The sequence below is a fragment of the Miscanthus floridulus genome, chromosome 8 (genome assembly GCF_019320115.1).
Source record: "Miscanthus floridulus cultivar M001 chromosome 8, ASM1932011v1, whole genome shotgun sequence".
Classification (NCBI taxonomy): domain Eukaryota; kingdom Viridiplantae; phylum Streptophyta; class Magnoliopsida; order Poales; family Poaceae; genus Miscanthus; species Miscanthus floridulus.
In genome coordinates this window covers 39,699,030-39,717,623 of record NC_089587.1, presented here as the reverse complement: position 1 = coordinate 39,717,623, position 18,594 = coordinate 39,699,030, and the positions used below count along the sequence as shown (strand labels likewise).

The 18,594-nt window shown below is 44.7% G+C and overlaps 1 non-coding gene across 1 annotated transcript; it reads right to left on the bottom strand.

Annotated features, from left to right (window-relative positions):
- Nucleotides 1–3,677: 3,677 nt before the first annotated feature.
- Nucleotides 3,678–3,784, bottom strand: LOC136478601 (small nucleolar RNA R71). Its single transcript, XR_010764324.1, has one exon. It is a non-coding gene; the product is annotated as a small nucleolar RNA R71 (small nucleolar RNA).
- Between the last annotated feature and the right edge of the window lie 14,810 nt (nucleotides 3,785–18,594).

Here is an 18,594-nt window from a genome sequence, read left to right as displayed (position 1 = left end):
TCCAAAATGACGTGGTGGGCCATTACATGGGCTTTCGCGCAACTATAGCCTGTAATGCCCATTTTCACCGCAATTTGTTACTGCTCACCGAATATTCACCGATTTCTCCGCAATCCATTAAGGCTCAGTAACTCCTACTGTATAGCCGTTACTCTGGTTTTTCTCCATGATTTGTTTTCTCCAAGATTTCCACTTGTTGCTCGGGGACTGTGTCATCAATATGACTTGGTTCCTCACCGCACTGGGGACTTTCTTCTATTGACTATTGTTTCTGACCCTAACACCATGTGACAACATCACCTGCTGTCAGGCTCGAGGACTAAGTGGGCACACTTCACCTTACGGTGAATGTGCTTTTCTCATCTCAGGGCTATGCCTAGGAATTGGCTACCTGCTCAGTTGGTCTTCTATTTTTCTTCTACTTTGGACCCTGACACCATGTGACTACGTCACCTACTGTCAAGCTCGGGGACTAAGTGGGCACACTTCACCTCACGGTGAGTGTGTTTGCTTTAATATAGAAGACTCCGCGCCTCCTAAAGTTGGAGAAGACTATCTCCCTTTCTCATGGATGGACTCTAAGTGGGCACACTTGGTCCACTACGAGGAAATTTTCAATTATGGACTTGAGCTCCTTACATCCTTATGACAAGCGTAACTTGGGATACATTGCTCGGCGACGGTTCACACTACTCGACGATGGTTCATAGCTGCTCGGTGATGGTTCACACTGCTCGCTGATGGTTCACAACTGCTCGGCAACTCATCACGGTGGTCGGACCATGAGTTTGACTGCTCAGCTTTGTTCGCACCTGCTCGGACAAGCTCAAGACAGCATTACACAATGGATACAAGGCACTTGAGGACTAGCTGTGGGGGGTACGATCCCGTATACCCATGGCAAATCACATGGGCTGTGCCCCTAGGGGTGGCCCAGCCCATAAGACGAAGCCTTATGGGGCACGACACTGCTCGGCGTGTCCTGCAAGACACTGGGAAGATATCATGAAGATACTATGAGATCTGTTAGGATACGTATGATCCCATGATTCCTGTAATCTATTATTACTTTCTAGTTATGTCGATGCAGAAAATGACTAACACGTAAATATTTGTAGTTTTGTTGTGCGTTGTGATCGAAGGTGGCCTAGCACTCAATGACACAGGGTTTATACTAGTTCAGGCAACGAGCCCTATGTCCAGTTTGAGTCGGTCGATGACTTTATTCCTGAGCTCAGGTGCTCAAAGTTTGCTGTGGGGTTACAAACGAAAGGGAGAAAGATGGGGGGTATAAGAGGTCCGGTCAGACTCTAGTCTAAAGAGCCGAGAGTGATGGGAGCTCTGCTATGTGCTAAGTGTTTGAGCGTGTGCTCTGCGTGGCTTTAGAGTGTATAAAGCTACAAAGAGTGAATCGATGTAAGTGAACTGAGGGATCTCTCTGTTGGGAGAGAGCGCATCCCCTTTTATATATGAAGGGGATGGCCTTACAAGTGAGAGGGAGAGAGTGTACGTATGCTAAGTCTTGTTGCCCACGCCGTCGGGTACAAGATGATTATAGGCGCCCATAACACTATTAATGTCAATGCATGTGGGAGGTTGCGTCGTCTTCTTCTGGTATGGCAGACGTCGGTGCTTACCATACTATTGATGCTCGGAGGCATGCAAGGGGTTTTAACGTGCTTGCCTGGTATAGTAAATGTCAGCGCCCACAACATTGTTGATGCCTAGAGGCATGTGGGGGGAGCCTTTACTGTGTTTGTCTGGTATGGGAGTTGATGGCGCCCACAATACTGTAGGGAAAATGTCGGCGCCTACAACACTGCTTGGGAAGGTCGTAGGGTATTGTCCTACAGGTGTATAGGGTACGGTCTTTGGTATTGTGGTTGACTTGAGTGACCTGCCTTACTTTCTCCATCCGTTTCCTAGTCCTTACCGAGCGGGTGTCCCCGGTCGGTTGGTCCCAGCCAGCTCTGATTGTGCCAGTTGGAGAAGAGCTGTGAGCAGGGGTTTGGCGCATCCCCGGTCAGAGATGCGGGTCAGAGTCAGAAGTGGTGTTTGGCCAGGACTTCTGGTGGGAGAGGCTGTCTAGAGGTGGGCTGGAGTCAGAAGCGAGCATTGTTCTTCTTTCGGTCAGAGAGGTGAGCCGGAGTCAGAAGCGGGCGTCGTTCCTCCTCGGCCAAGCCTTCCGGTTGGAGATTTGGATCGTCCTTCTGGCCTATCGTTTAGGTTTTTGGGCCGGCCCAGGAGTTGCGCGTCGTTTGTAACATTGTCTGCTGGGCCAAGCCATTGTTGGGAAGCTGGTCCATGAGGGACCCTAGGTTTATGAACCTGATAGGTTATCTCCTAGATCTAACCGACTTGTAACCCTACCCCCCAGACTATATAAGGCGGGCAGGGACCCCCTCCAAACACACACAATATCATACAATAGCCAATACAATCCAACAGGCCATAGGAGTAGGGTATTAGGTCGTGCTGACAGCCCAAACCTGTCTAACCCGTGTGTCTCTGTTGCCTTATTGTTTTTTATTACACGCATCTCTGCCGATCAATCTACCTTCGTGGGATACCCCTTGGAGGATTGCCGATGATATTCTGTCGACAATAGATGAAGAGTTCATTATGCTATAGATGAAAGTGTATATACTAGAGTGTTCAAAAGACTTAGTAAATAAGAAATGACTTAGGAATCTTTTCTCTTAATTAATCTCCTGCCTAGCCATACTACATTTATGAGTATCTATTTTTATCTCTGGATTACTATCAATGATTTACACTTATCATTTATTTATCATTTGGCTTACCCATATTAAAGTATGAGAGTTAATGATCTTATCATAAGTATACATATTTGTCAATATCTCTAGCCGCCCCATCGCTCCTCCCTTTGGAAAAATATAAATAACGATACCTGGTATACTCCCGGGTGAAATGCTACAATGGTACATTATCTATGCGCTTGCACATTACTTAATATATATATATATATATTTACAAGTGTTCTCAATAATTACCAACAACGCATTTCTGGCATCATTGCTAGGGATGACAACTTAGTAAAGAGTGATGCTCAGAAATACCAACAAGCATTTCTGGCGCCGTTGCTAGCGAGGGGTAGAAGGCTAAGAGAATTGATCAAATAAATACTTATTGATGAAATCATAACTAGCACCTCTGCTTTAGCAGGCCTACCCTTGTTTGTCTTTGTTTATATCTTATATAGGGTATTACAGGATTGGTTGTGATTCACTGACAACTTTCAATCAGAATCAAGTCAATTAAGAGGAAGCTCAACACCAGTTTCTTAAGGTATGGCTGACAAGACTCTACATGAGTTCTCTACTCTAAGCACTGAGAACATTCGCACTAGACCAACACTCAAAACCAACATCCTTGAGTTCGAACTCAAACCAAGCCTCCTCAACATGGTGCAAGCTACCCCATTCAGCGGAAAGGCACATGAAGATGCTAGTGCCCATCTTCAGAATTTCCTAGAGGTTAGGAACACAATAACCATCAAGGACATTGCTCAAGATATCATACTACTCCACTTGTTTCCATTCTTGCTTGTGGGAAGGGCGAAGTAGTGGTTCTACATCAATAAAGATGACATCAACACATGGGCAAAATGTTTGAAGGCCTTCCTAGCAAAAATTTTCCCAATAAGCAAGACCAACGCCTTAAGAGGAAAGATTTCCAATTTCTAACAGCAAAAAGGGGAGACCATTCCAGAGGCATGAGAATGCTTTCAAGAATATATTTTAGATTGTCCTCATCATAGAATGGAAGATTGGTTGCTCATGCAAAGTTTCTACCATGGATTAACTCAGAAAGCTCATGAACAACTAGATGCTACTGCTGGAGGATCATTTATGTCACTCACCCTTGGAAGAGCTGAAGCTCTCATGGAAAAGATAGCCTCTAATCAAGGCTGGTCTTCATGCAATATTCAAGCATGCAATAAGAGCGAAGAAGTACCAGAAGAGGTGTGTGCACTGTCAACCAAGATGGATGTCTTGTTGAATTGGCTTGAACAGCGAGCCAATTACAAGAAAGACTGCTAGGCCATTCACGATGCTTTTAATACCCAAAACATATGTGGAGAATATTTGGGGGTTGATTTCCCTGAATCTCAAGAAGATGTAAGCATTGTAATCAACAATTCAACTCCACGACAACAGAGACAAGGATGGGGGTAACGACAACAACGGTCAAATTACCAAGGAAATTATCCTTCTAATCGTAAACAACCATCCTTCTAATCGTAAACAACCATCCTTGAGAGATTTGATCTTAGAACAAGTTAAGATTAATGAGAATATTTCTAAAAAGGCTTGCTTTCAATGATAAGGTCCTAGAAAACATAAATACTAAAATGGACAGTTTTTCTTCTGCTATAAAAGACCAACTTAGCTATAATAAAAATATAGAATTACAGTTAGCCCAGTTGGCTGCTGCTCTGCCTTCTACCACTAACCTTGAAAAGGGCAACGCCATAACCACAAGAGGTGGCAAGTCTACTCATGATCCCCCATATCCGACAAGGATAGGTAAGACATCGGTAGCAATACAAGAGGAGAAGAAGGACGATGAAGTTGAAGAAGTCAAGCCATAAGCATAGGAGATGATGCAAGATTTTCATGACACCACCCTCCTACCATTTCCACGCAGAAATCAAAAAGCCAAAATGGATGAGCAGTTTGGTAAGTTCGTAGAGGTAATTCAAAAGTTATATATCAATATCCCTCTGCTAGATGCCATACAGATACCCACCTATGCGAAGTACCTCAGAGACATTTTGAACAACAAAAAACCACTACCCACCACGGAAGTAATCAAGTTAATAGAGGAGTGTAGTGTGGCCATCCTGAATACATCACCTGTCAAGAAGAAGGATCCAGGATGTCCCACTATCGATTGTTCGATCGAAAACTACAATTTTGAGCATGCACTATGCGACCTTGGCGCTAGCGTCAGTGTCATGCCCAAGATGGTTTTTGACAAGCTCAACTATTCAACACTCATGCCAATGTTGATGTGCCTGCAACTAGCCGAACAATCAGTTCGCTACCCTACATGAATCGCCGAAAATATTCTGGTAAAAATAAGAAACTTCTTTGTTCCGGTGGATTTTGTAGTACTTGACATGCAGGAAGACATGAAGACACCCCTCATACTTGGGAGACCCTTCCTGAGCACTACAAATGCACACATTGATGTTAGAGCCGGAGAAATCTAATTCCATATCAATGGGAAGGAAGAGCAATTTGCCTTCAAACCAAGACTGGAACAATGCTCTAAATTGAAGTGGCACGAGAAGCAAGTGCAACCACCAAGGTCTCCATCTCTGAGACCGATTGATGCACCTGAAGAATAAATGCAACTAGAGAAGACTAGTTCGGTGGACTTAAAATTCTAAACCCTCGTCGGGAGGAAGATGAGCAAGTTTTTGGGCAAGCTCAAGCACACGAGATCGTCCTGTTCTACGAGAAGCTTGTCTTCCAGGGCGAGCGCCGACATGCAAATCGACGTTCCATCCCCCGTTGTTGGAGCGCCGCCTCGTTCATCATCAGCTAAAAGGAACATCCTGCTAGAGGAGAAGCACCTCAAGTTTTGGAACAAGACGGAGAGAGACACCTTCAAGCAGTTGAAAGTCCAAAGGTTTGTTCTTACTTCTACCTATGATCCAGCCGTTTTGCATGCCATAGGTATGGATGTTGAATTTGACATCACATTTAGAGTTGTTGGATGGGAAGGTGTTTGGAATATTCATGAGCAAGGGTCTAAACTCTTAACGGAGGAATTTCTATGCACCTTGCAAACCACTGATACTAAAGTTAAATTTAGACTCTTTGGGAAAGAATATTATATTCCCTAGAAGGAGTTTAGTTTGCTTCTAAGATTTAATACACAGTGCATAGTAGACATAGACTCTGCTTTGCAAGATTTTGATAAGGTGAAATTATAGAGAGAAATTTCTAGAAAACCTCACATTTATTGTCCACGTACTAATGACATCCATCACCCTACACTGTGGTTCATGCACAAGTGGATAGGATTTTCTTTGTTTCCTAGAACTGACTTTCGCACCATGAGGGTTGATGATCTTAAGTTACTTTATGCTATGGTGAAGAGGAGGAAAGTTTCACCTGTTAAATTCATGATGGATCAATGGAAGGAAGTTTTTGAGCTCAAGGGTGATGTTGAGTGTATCTCTTTGGTCACTCACATTGCCCGGAATTTGGGTATGTTAAATAATGCTTCAATTTCTCACATTGATATCCCCCGCTGGTACATTGATTATGAATATTTTCTCAAGGCTCACATGTTGAAAAAGAAAGAGAATGGACAACTTGTTATGATGTACCTCGGGTATACAAACAAGATTTTGTTACCTAGCCACGATCTCGGTTTGTACACTATGAATTCTTTCCTCTTCAATCTACAGGTTAAGGAGGTAGCACCTCATAGAAGTGCCTCTGCGAGGTTGACTCGTAAACCATAGCCTCAATATCGTGGCGATGACCCAATTCCAGAAGGACCGGCTTTCACCAGCTATGCAGGCTAGGATTAGCCGGGATCTTCCCTCATGTACTAGCTCGAGCATGCTGGTTGGGAGCAACCCTCTCCTCAGCACTCTGAAGGCTCCTAGCAACAGGGTTCAAGCGAGTAGTGGCACTATGGCAATTTTGACAACTACCAGCCATAGTACTATGAAGAAGTCTCAAGTGGCCACTAGGGAGGACGTATGTCTTTCTCTTCCCGTGGCTATCATGATCAGCAGATAGGCTACCATGACCAACAGATGGATCATTCCTGCCTTGACACCAGACTGACCACCATTGAAGAGACACAACACACCATTTAGAACACACTACACCAGCACTCCCGATGGCAGGCAGAAGTGGGAGAGGCCATCACCAACATCCAGCAGAACCAGCAGCAAGATAATGAGAACTAGAGCTACTTGTTCCAAAGCTCAACTTCGACCCGCCGTTCTGAATGACTGTAGCAACACCCAGCTTGGGGGAGGAGGATCCCCCGTTTATCTTAGGTAAGTTTTCTTTTTCTAGTACTTTATTTCTTTTCCTTTTATTTATTTATTTTTGAGTTTGTCTTATATATTAAAAAAAGCATAACTAAAAACAAAATAAAAATTTGTCTTTATTATATTAGTAAGGTGTGATCTAAAAAAATAATGAAAATAAAATAAAAAGAGTGTGTAAAGTTTGCTTTAATTTATGTTTTTAAGAGCTGAATAAAAAAACTTGAAGATGATCTCTCATAATGGAAATGATGAATAGTTGCTTTGTTGTAATTCCTTTCAAGTACCTAGTTTTCAACCATGAATTCTCCTGAGTTTTGGATATGACTGTTTTGACTTGAGAAATTGCTCTAAACTTGAAACTCGTGGGTAGCAATGCTTGATCTAAGTCTAGGTAATTGACGGATATAATATGAGAAGGTCTGGGCTGCTATTTATCCTGTTCCAAGTAACTAAATTCTAGAGATTTCTTTTTTTGAAAAACATAAAAAAGCAACATGATGAGTTCCTGTATGACAAAGCTTGAATTCCTACCAGAGCCAAACACGCTTATTTTTAGACTAGGAAATCTACCACTCACATATATGCTACTTGTTTTGCATTGAGTTTTGTCAAGCTTTGTTGATCCTTAAGAGAGGTTTGTCATGCTCTTAAAATCAAGATCACATATACACCACCCATATATGCACTACTCCTACACTAGGGGTATGCGCAAAAATATGTCGTTCCATCTAGATCCACCCAAAAATATTTTACTCCTACACTGGGAGTGAACACCAAAAATATGCTTGATAGGATATCCACCAAATAAATGCTCCAAAGTACTTGTTACTAGCACTCAAAAGTTTGTTGCAGAAAAGAAGCATGGGCTATGTAAGAGTTATTCATAAAAAAAGAGAGAAAATTGAAAAAAATGGACAAGTGTCCAAATTATCAAAACAATGGGTACTTAGATGCCCGCCTAAAAAAATGATGAAATGAATAAGATAGCCCATGTTCTCTTACAAAGATGTTTCCAAGTTTCAAATGAGAGATATGTTTTCAAGGAGCATAATAAAATTAGGCTAGCCACCATATATTTTCACCATATTCCACACACATGCACATCTTGATTTTTATTGTATGACTTAACTCTCTTTGGATTCGAGGTTTGACTTTACAATATATGCATTGCAAGTATGTTCTTTCATGATTATCACCATTCCTATAAGCTCTACATAAGCTTTAGTTGTAGGAAGAGAAAGGCATAACATTATTTTTGCCTTGGTGGGGATCCATAAATACCACATATTTTGAGAGACTTGAGAGTGTCATACAATGAAATCTCTGAGTTTTATTTTGAAAACATGCAAAAAAAACTCTAGAATAATGGTTGAACAAAGAACTTGAGACATAGTGCTTGACTTAATCATTCTGTCTTTTAATTACTCAAGACCCAAGTAAAGGCTAAGAAGCCCCATGGTTGAAGGTAATATGGGTGAGTTTGAAAGTCAGAACCAGTTTGTTCTAATTAGGAGGAGAATTTTTGTTTGAACGCATGTGTACTTTTGAGGAATTGCATTAATGTTTTTTAATCCTAAACTCCTGATCCGTTGATAAGTTTGGCATTGCTCAGGGACGAGCAAAGGTTAAGCTTGGGGGAGTTTATTGACGGTAGTTATCATCCATTATGAACCGTCAATGTAACTTGAAATAATGCATCACCAACATAGACTTAGAGGTTTAAACAGATAATTTTCACGAGTTTTAGTGAATCTGTGTTTTTAGCAGGGTTTATCTAGAAAACCGTCAATGTGGACCTAAACAGCAAATTAAATCATGATTATCTGGCTCCAGAAGGTTCTAGAGGACTTTAGAGGGCACTCCACCGTAACCTGGCTCGAGGCACTACCAGGTGGTGCCGGCTGGCCCCACCTGTAGGTCAGCTATCCTCCTGTCCCCACCTGGCAGCCCCTCCTTCGAACATCGGTTCTCCACCACCTCCAAGATTACATCTACGCCGTTCTTTCAAGTCGGTTTGATCCGAGGGTCCAGAATTGATGCTCCGGCCTATATATACTAGCCCCTACCCCCTCCCTAAGGCATTCGATCATAAGTCAAGATTAGATTAGAAATTAGGGTTTCCAGAGAGAAGAGAATAAAACTCTAATTCTTCAAGTTTTAGTATAGGCTAGCTACCAAGATTTAAGTAGAGTTGGGCTTTTGCTCAGGATTCTAGATTTGCCGTCTGAAGGCTGGTAAAGCCATTGTATCTCTCTATATTTTGTGACTTTGTGCTATTTCAATACAATGTTTCTATTTATTATGTTCCTAGTTTGCTTTGGTGGTATACTTGATATAGTCATGATTGTTAATGAATTTATGCATATGTTCGCAAAGCGCTTAGCTCAGTACTCGAGTGAGTTAAGTGGTCGACATTATGTAAGCGTGGTGCTTAAATATTATTTACCTGCGGATGCACTCTACACTCCGGGCCATGTGGTGGATCATGAGTGTGACACTCTCGTTGAGTCCTTTGAAGTCCACTCCCCATTTGTAGAACAAGTAGAACCCGGTTGCGAAGGAAATCATGCTTTGTTCTTGATCTTCCTTAGTAATATTCCTTATGTGTAGATGAAGAGTTAATTATGCTATAGATGAAAGTGTATATAGTAGAGTGTACAAAAGACTTAGTAAATAAGAAATAACTTAGAAATCTTTTCTCCTAATAATCTTCTGCCTAGCCATACTATATTTATGAGTATCTATTTCTATCTCTGGATTACTGTCAATGCTTTACACTTATCATTTATTTATCATTTGACTTACCCCTATTAAAGTATGAGAGTTAATGATCTTATCATAAGTATACATATTTGTCAATATCTCTAGCCATCCCATCGCTGCTCCCTATGAAAAAATATAAATAACGATACCTGGGATACTCCCGGGTGAAATATTACAATAGTACATTATCTTAGCGCAGGCGGATTACTATATATATATATATATATATATATATATATATATATATATATATATATATATATATATATATATATAAGTGTTCTCAATAATTACCAACAACGCATTTCTGACATCATTATTAGGGACGACAACTTAGTAAAGAGTGATGCTCAGAAATGCCAACAAGGGTCTAACATGATTTTAATCATATTGACTACGTTGATCATCTTTTACTCGGCTAATCAGTCTTACGCGCCTTTTCAAAGGACTATACAAGACAAACACAAAGCCTTAAGACATACAGACTACAATCTTACTCATATATTAACAAGTCTAAACAACTTTATACAAAAAAGCCAAATCCCAATGGGTACCCGACTTAGTTCAAAAGTTAATTGTTTTTTTGGCCAACCATACAACTGCTTGTATACATTACATAAGAGTTTATCTTCTAAGATGAGCTGGCAGTTTCTGGCCAGAACTTCTTCATTAGGCGCCCGGACAGGTCCTCAACAGCTTTCTCGGCATCAGTCAGCACCTCCATAGAATAATCTTCTACTTGGAACTCATTCAGAGGTGCCAACTCTACTCCGGTGACTGTTAGCTAGACGGTGGCAAGGGTACGAGTAATTCCATCTTTGGCAAGCGACTGTGCATAGGCGTTGGCACTAACGATGAAAACGGTCGAACTCCGTCGAAAAACTCCTCAACCGTTTTCTACTTTTACATTTGAAATACGAAAGCGAAAGCGGACAAGCCAGACACAAAAACGAACACGAACTCACGGAATATCTAGAATTTCGGAAACGAACCAATTCGAGCGGAATTATGTCGAACACGCTCGGTATGCGAAAATTCAATACGACCAGTAGCACTAAAAGCAGACTCGGATGCTACTGTTGATACTTAGCAATTCTTTGTGCAAATCTAACTAATTTATTTCCCTGTGTACATCTCCCATGTGTACCTAGCAATTCTCGAGCGCTACAGCAGCTGACGTGTGGGGCCAGTCAATGATCAGGGCTGACTTGCACTATGCCATACACCGACCTGTGCACTCGCCCTATGTCCCTTGGTTCCATGTGGACCGGGTGTATGGAGCTAGGAGGATGGGAGCAGAGCCACTGTCGTGCGGGGCCCACGGGGCGAGATGGCGAGCCCTCATTGGCCAAGGCGACGTGGCCGGCTCCCTCGGATTCCATCGCCTGGCGGTCCGTCGTCATCTCCCCACCGCGCGGTCAACGAAGGAAGAAACAGAGAGGAGCGCTAGAGAGAGAGGGAGAGAGGGAAGGAGAGAGAGTGAGCCGGGCGAGGCGGAGAGAGAGCGTCTGCCGTCGGTGCTGGTGGCGGCGGCAGAGGGCGTCCTCAGCTTCTTGCGCAACAAGAGCAGAGAGACGGAGGGAGTTGGGCGCCGGTGGAGTCTGCTCTCGGCGGCGCAGGTGGAAAGCAAGGCAGGGCAGCGGCAGCGGCAGCGCGCGGTGCAGGGGAAAGGGGAGCGGAGCATAGGGGAGCGGGTGGCGGTGGCGTGGCGCTCCTGCAGCGGGCAGCGCGGCAACGGCGGGTGGAAGCAGAGGCAGGGGAAGAGGAAGGGCGAGCTCCCGGTGGTGCGCTACGATGGCGCTATGCACCTTTGCGTGTTGGACCAAATTCGGTTCGAACCGAATTTAGAATACGGAAGACTCCGAATAAAATATAGAAAACTAGAAATCGGTCGAACAAAGCCTAAACCGAATTCGATCCGATTTCAAATTTAGTATTCCGTATTTCGAATTCGAATTTAGTATTCTGTATTTTGTCCGAAAATACGAATTCGCTCGGGTCAAATGTAGAAAACGATGCGGTTCTATTCGGGATATTTTCTTTCCGTTTTCATCCTTAGTTGGCACGATCAGGGATCATCTCTGCCAGCTCTGCCATTGTCCGGTTCTCATCTCCTTGCTCCTTGAAAAAGCACAGCGCTGGGCCAACGCCTGCACGTAGGGCTCGCAGCTTCTCATCAAAAGCCTTAGCCCGATTAACGACCTCCTGGGTAGTCTTCATGGCGTGCAGGAGATCTCGGTCAACACCTAATCGGATTTGCTTAACCTTCGTCAAGATGCCTTGTGCCTGTCCTACCTCTTGGATCTCTCCGTCCCTGCGATTAAAGGCCTGAAGGTACTCTTCCGCCTTATTACGATGCTGCTCCGCGAGGGTCTCAGCATCTACAAGGCGTCGCCAAAGGCTTAGTCAAAGATTTCTACATATTCAGACTACTCAGCTCATACAAGGTATACAGACAAGTACCTTTCAGCTTCTTCATCAAGGCTTGGCTCTTGGTTTCATAGGCTTCCTTGGCCTTCTTCTGGCCATCTTGGGCGGCCTTCAACCCAGCCAAGGCAATGTCCTGCTCCTGACGAGTGGCCTCAAGGCTCCCGCTGATCTCATCAACTTGAGTCTGCAGAGCTTGCACCCACTCCAGTCGGCGGCGTTCTACAGCGGCCAACTCCTCAGCATGCTGCTGCTTTAGGCCCCGTTTGGCTGGCTGCGGGCGGCTCCGGCTCCTGCGCCGAAATCACTGTTCATCTATACGTATTTCACTGTTTATAGAAGCCGTTTTTCTCAATCCTTTCCTCCCCTCTCACAGACGCCGTCGTAGCAGCCGGAGCCAGAAATTCGAGCTTCACCGGCTCCGGCTCCCGCAGCCTCCTGTCGGCCGTCCAACGACCGACACCCTGCTATAGTGCCGGAGCCGGAGTCCGCGGGAGCCCGACCAAACGGGGCCTTAGACACGCCACCTCGCCAGACAAGTCGGCATGTATCAGCTGTGCCTGCTGGGATGCCTTGATCTCTATTTCCTGCACAACAAGCTTCTCATGCAATGTTATACAACATACAGTAGCAAATCAGGGATGGGTAAATTAAAGGACAACTACTTGCTCTGAAAGCTGCGTCAAAATCGGCAGTCTTCTCGGTGACTAGGCTCCATGCTTCCCTGGCTCGAGCCAGGCTCGGAGCATATGACTCTAGAGGTTGCCCTCTAGAGGTTGCCGAGTTCTACTCGACGTCTGCTCCACCTGCACTATCGGAGACGGCTTCTTTGTCGAGTGTCCCATACTTTGCCGAGTGCTTTTTATCGGGCGCTCGGCAAAGAGGCTATTTGTCGAGTGCCAGAGAGAAAGCACTCGGCAAACAACTGGCACTCGGCGGCATTCGGCAAACAATAACACTCGGCAAAGTACAGGTTTGCCGAGTGTCGGACACTCGACAAACCAGAACACTCGGCAAAGGGCCGCCGCCGTTAACGGCCGGCAGCCGCCGTTAACCTAAGACACTCGGCAAAACGGTGATTTGCCGAGTGTCATTTTTTGACACTCGACAAACCATATTTTTTCACTTTTGACCTCCAAACTTTTTCTGTAGTCCTCATACAATACCTGGTACTCCATGTTCCAATGTGGCACATTTCTCGGACTTTTTCTATATTTCTTTAATTTATTTCATTTAATTGAATTTTCTTGGATAATTCAAATTATAACTGCTAGTCATTCGAATAATAAAAAAATGAATGGAAAAATGATATTCATGTTATTTAGTATAATGTGAGGCCGTATCCAGGAACAGACCACCAATTTTGAACATCTTGTTCACGAAATATGACCACGAACTTGCGGTCGAGTTGTTTTTAAATTCTATAAAAAGCAAACGAAGTCCAAAAACCATGAAACTTGTCTAGATGTCATGATATCATATGTGGAGGCTGTGATAAAAATTTAAGAAGGTTTCGAGCAAGTCGTCACGTACGATGCTTGCAAACCGAAGAATCTCCGAAGAAGTTTCATGATTTCGTGAAGAGGCCGACGATGTGGTAAGCATCGTACGTGACAAACTTGTGCAAAACCTCCTCAATTTTTTATCATAGACTCCACATATGATATCATGACATCTCGACAAGTTTCAAGATTTTCGGTCTTCGTTTGCTTTTTATAGAATTTAAAAACAACTCGACCGCAAGTTCGTGGTCATGTTTCGTGAACAAGATGTTCGAAATTGGTGGTCTATTCCTGGATACGGCCTCACATTATACTAAATAACATGAATAACATTTTTCCATTCATTTTTTCATTATTCGAATGACTAGCAGTTATAATTTGAATTATCCAAGAAAATTCAATTAAATAAAATAAATTAAAGAAATATAGAAAAAGTCTGAGAAATGTGCCACATTGGAACATGGAGTACCAGGTATTCTATGAGGACTACAGAAAAAGTTTGGGGGCAGGAAGAAAAAATAAAAATGGTTTGTCGAGTGTCTGCGTTTGCCGAGAAATGCGCTCGGCAAAGGAGTACATGCAAAGTCTTGGCGCCGCTACGGGTGTAGTTCCACCACCTTCGCTATTCGCTCCACCTCCACCTTCACCTCCTCACTATTCTACTCCGGTGAGTATAAATGTTTTAGTTTGTATGTTCATGCTTACGGTCAAACCTAGTGGAGTATGAAAGTTTTATTCATGTATGGTATATATTTATCTTGTCTCACACATGCAATCTCTTCTCCTTTATACAGAATCAATCGACGGCATCGAACGATCCTCATGCTTCAGCGAATCCTTCACCAAATCAGTCTCATTGGCCATCTGGTTAAGATTCTTGTGGTTGTTAATGGTACTTCTATTTGCAATTATGGTTGTAGATGATGGAGCACTTGGATTACTTATGAACTTATTTATGATATATTGTGAGACATGTGACGTTTGTGATATATATGTGACGTTTGTGATATATATGTGGTGTTGGTGATATATATGTGTTGTTGATGATATATATGTGATGTTGGTGATGTTTGTTATATATATTTTCTGTTTGTTTGGATGTGATGTAAAAAGCAAATAAAAAATGTTGTTTTCAGTCACTTTGCCGAGTGCAATGGCCATGACACTCGGCAAAGTGACTATGTGGCAGAACCACCCGAAATAGCATACTTACGGAGGTGCTCGTCTTCCACCAGACCCTAAGCACTCCAAAAGCAACTACAACGAGCGGTATCCGTCGGGCACACCCCGAGGGAGAACCCGAAAGATCCACATTTATCCCAAGGATCCAATAATGAAAACGAGTTACAACACAAGTCCATCTCATACATTAGAGTTTCTTAAAAGTACATTATTACAATACCAAATACAGAGTGCGGAATGATAAACAGCGGAATATTAAAAGATAACATCTAGCGATAAGATAACGAGGAGTCCGTCTGAGCCCACCAGATGGATCCTCCACACAAGACACTCCTCAAGCGTCACCTGCAACAGGGGTAAGTAAACCCTGAGTACACAATGTACTCGCAAGACTTATCCGATAGTGGGAATACTTTCCCGACTCCAAGAAATATGCTAGGCTTTATGGTTGCTGGTTCTCTTTTAGCAAAAAGCAATATTAATAGTGAGTCCTTATTGATACATTATTATCATCAGCCGGATTAAGTTTTCATCTAGTCAATCTATATAAGCACCTGTTCTACTTTCAAGCAAGGGTTGAGCAATCGATATTGTTCCTTCTCCTTTTTCACTTCCAGTTCTTACTACGGTGCTAAACCGCAGACAAGCCGTACCGGATAACCCGGCGATTCGCGAATCAATGTACCCAGCTGGGTGCCCCGAAGACACACGCCCCGCTTGTACCCCAGGCACAAGCAGGACTAACCCACCACTCTCCTGTCCCGGGTGTCCAGGTCCCCGTCCAAACTTGGACTCCAAGCCCCCGCCTCTGAATCCCGGACTCAGTGCGGCGCAAGGACCTCCACCACCTCCTCTTCCCATCAGTCGGTCCGGAAAGAGCCGGATCCGCGACAAGAGAGCAGCAAGTCTTCCCTGCGCCCATACCCAAGTATGTGCTCGGGACAATAGTCGGTGACTTGCCTAGAGTCATATGCAACGACCGGTCCTTAATCGACACAGACAGGGAAAAAGTGTAACCGAGCTATGCCCTGTTGGCCGCAGGACACAACCCCTCACACCCACCAGTACCAACATCCACATCCCTGTCCGGTCACCATTTTTCCTTTCCATTATTTCATCATGATATCATAGTGTAATCACCTATTTGCGAGTAACGGCAGGTTACTCACGCTACCGACATCCTGAGCATAGCAGCTACTCGACCTGCACTAGTAGGACTCATGGTGGATATATCTATGCATGTAGTTTCCATAAAATGCCTGTAACGTAAATGCATATCATATAAATATATTCAGTGATCATTTAAAAATAGGGGTTATGCACCGGGGCTTGCCTTGGGTAGGTGCCGGGTCAGCAAAGTCAGCACCAACAGGCTCCTGGACTTCCTCCTGTGCGAAGATCTCCTCCTCGTACTCCTCGATCACCTCGTCGTACTCCGGCTCGACGACGGGCACGAAGTCTACCAGCTCGTGATCTACATGCATGAAATGATGATGCAATGCTTAGGAATATAACAACAGCAGCTCTTAAAATAAAAGTACATTGATTTAGCTACTAAGCTATGGATATCAACCACGGTACTAGGCTACCTATTGTCGCCGATAACCATTTCAAAGTATCATTATTGTTATAGCAACTACCGCTATTCTTACCCCTAATGCTAGTTTACGCTCTATACGATAAAGCAAAGGCAATAGCTACTTTATCTAACAACTCGTTCTATGGTTACCACTTTTACAGCAAGTATATAAATACCTAAGGAACCTACTGTAACGATTTCCAAGGCTAAGCTGTTGTCGGTTTACTACAACAACTCCTGCAATTAAAAATCGATATACCTCTAAGCTCTCTACTTTAATCTTATGAGCTTACCATCCTAACAGTTAATGGTGAACTAACTGTACTAACAGGTAGATGGCATTTTTGTGAACCTAACAAACTTGGTTTCACTATTTTTGGACAACCATGCAATTTACTACTAATTATCGAAGTTTAGCTTGAAACTAAATTGAATAATCAGTAACAAATTCACTGGAAATAAGAAAACGAATCCTCATTCGTGGCCCACACGGTCCGACGTAGCCCAGCAGTGGCGCAGCAGCGGGCGCGGCCCAGCGCAATGGCCCAGCAGCGCACGCGGCCCAGCAGCGGCGGACGCGAGCGCGCGGCGCGTGATGCGGCCAGCAAGCGTCAGCGGGCCCAGCGCGGCAGCGAGCAGCGCAGCAGCAGCGGCCGAGCGCGCGCGGTAGCAGCAGCGCGGCCCAGCGGCCAACGCGGCCCAGCGACGCGTGGCGCGTGCGTGCGGTAGCGGTAACGGCAGCGGGCGCGCGCGGCGTGGCCCAGCGGCCAGCGCGGCCCAGCGAGCAAGCGCGCGGTAGCGCGGGCGGGCTGGCAGCGGTAGTGGGCCAGCAGCGGCAGCGGCTGGCAGCGGCAGCGGGCCGAGCGCACATGGCAGGCCGGCCCACGGCGGGGGCGCGGCACCAGCGCGAGCAGGCCCAGCGGGCGCGCGGCAGCGGCAGCGTGGCCCAGCCAGCGGCCCAGCCAGCGGCAGCAGCCCACAGAGGCGTATTTCAATGTATTACGGCTTTATTTTCCAACATGAAAAGTGGCCACAAACACGTGTGACGTAGGGGTGACGTCATGATGATGTCAGCAAGCTAAGATAAACAGTAACGCACCGCCGGTCGCCTGCTACTCTGCTCGGGCGAGGTTCCGCCGGCCACGAAGAAGACGCAAAACGGCGGTGGAGCTTTGAATGAAGTGGGCAGTGCGATGAGCAGCTGAAGGAGAAGCTAGCAGTGCGGTGAATTGAACTGGTATGCTCTGGTTCAGTGGATGGACGACGGCGCAGTTCACCTCGTTCTTATGGAGCAGCCGGAGCTGTGCTTCCAAAATTGAAGCACAGTGAGGTGCTACAATGGGCAAGGTGGTGTCAATCAAGCTGCTGGCTGTCTCGCGGAGCCACGGACGCGACGAATTTCATTAACGCTCTACGGTCACGTCGAATTGAAAGCAAGAGGTACCGTTGGCCATGGCTTCAGCGGAGACAGAGGCGTTGGCACATCCACGGTCATTAACACAAGGTATGCGTGCACATGACGACGGAAGACAGTGAGACGTGCCTAGGCGACTGTCCGCGCGGTCGACCCACGCGAGTGCAGAGCTGATAAGACTCGTGCGCAGTGTGCTTGCGTGCGGTGGCAGGCAACCAAGGCACAGTGGTGACCATGGTCAGTGATGGCTTGTCCGAAGCAGATGACGTGCACGGGTTTTCTATAAATTACCAAAAGTGGCTTCGTCGACCCATTTATAGCTTACGCGAAATGACTTAAACTTCGAACGGTTTCGCGTCGAATTCCAATTCCGAGCTACCTGTTTCATTGTCGACTACTGAGTTCGTACTACAAATTTTATTAAAGTTCACATACACGATCTACATCATTTTTATTTAATAAAAATCCGTTTAGAATACTGAACAATATAAAGCGACATGAAACTTAACATTTATTTCCCGTTTCGGATAAACGTTTCAAATGTCGTATATTGATTTATACTCCAATTTACACACATATACATAAATACATGATGCTCCTGCGATGTTTTAGCAAAACATTACAATGTAACACCGGGGTGTTACAAACCTACCCCCCTAAAAGAAAATCTCGACCCAAG